Source organism: Phyllostomus hastatus, unplaced genomic scaffold (assembly GCF_019186645.2).
Source record: "Phyllostomus hastatus isolate PE091 unplaced genomic scaffold, TTU_PhHast_1.1 phas_contig_80, whole genome shotgun sequence".
Classification (NCBI taxonomy): Eukaryota; Metazoa; Chordata; class Mammalia; order Chiroptera; family Phyllostomidae; genus Phyllostomus; species Phyllostomus hastatus.
Genome location: NW_025333960.1, coordinates 13,641,769 through 13,642,961, shown reverse-complemented (window position 1 = coordinate 13,642,961; position 1,193 = coordinate 13,641,769). Strand labels below are relative to the sequence as shown.

The window sequence follows — 1,193 nt, the reverse complement described above, 5'->3', positions numbered from 1 at the left end:
ACAATTATTTGTTTGTAATTTTCTTACTAAGTTTTCCTTTGTTTCAGACTGTGATCTTTTTAAATGTCAAAGTCCCTCCTAATAACAGAAAAAAGGAAGATCTTGATATAATTAACAGCTATTTCCATTTTGTCTTATTTTTATGCTTTCTTTTTATCAATTTGTGAAAATGTGTAATGTTTATAAAAATGATTAGAAGATAAAACTGCTCACAGTGGTGGCAGCTGCTGGGGTGCAGTGCCATGGTGACTGAGCTGCATGCTTGTGCTCTCATGCCCCTTGGCTGTACACTCCTGATGCTGTAAGGATATTGATCCAGCCCTGGCCTGGATGGTGGTGAATTATTTCCTGGGCCAGAGAGTGCTCCAGGGTTCCTGGGACCAAGTACTCACTGCCTTCTGGCAGTGTTACCCACGTCCCTATAGTTAACATGCCTTGAAAGAACAAACAGTACACCAGGAGGTGACCCCTAACCAGAAGCTCCTATCTCAGAGACTCCTGACCAAGACCAACAGGATGTTTCCCTGGGCTGAGTGACTGTTTCCTGCCCAATGTTGCTCACTGGGTGTATATCCTGGAGGATATTGTGAACCCACAGAACCAGACCATGAACACCTTCCCCTGGAACATCAACTACACCTGACTGATGGTGGTGGAGGAACAAAGTGTTTACTGTGTGAACGCTGAAACAGCAGGTGGACCAAAACACACTGGGAAGTCTGGAGCTCCTCTAGCTTATTTGCATCTCCAGAGCTGTCTGGGAATTTTGTTTCACCATGTTCAAAAACAATGTGACCAAGGTGATGAAGTATTTTGAAGACATCTTGACCAAGCTGCAAGGACAGGCCCCTTCCAAAACCCTTACTGAGACAGCCAAGGAAGAAAACAAGGCAAAGGAGATGGAATGGGCAGCTACAGATAAGAATAAGGACTTTGTCAGCAAGGTAGCCACCAAGCAGCAGCAGCAGTTTCTGTAGCCAGTGCAGGGCCTGGTGCAGCAGCACACCAGACCACCTGGCTCCACTACCTCTGTCCTGCCCACTTGTACTTTATTATTAAAAGTCAACTTCCAGCCCCATTTACTGTCTAGGTGGTGGGTTGAGTGTGGTGTGTTTGACATCTACGGTACACCAGACACGTTACCCAGGTGGGGGCTGGGCCTGTTTCTTCCCGCATGGAGTAGCTGAGGATAG

General features: G+C 46.3%; 1 pseudogene; it reads left to right on the top strand.

Annotated features, from left to right (window-relative positions):
* Positions 1-330: 330 nt before the first annotated feature.
* Positions 331-977, top strand: LOC123826338 (annotated as a pseudogene).
* The last annotated feature ends 216 nt before the right edge of the window (positions 978-1,193 follow it).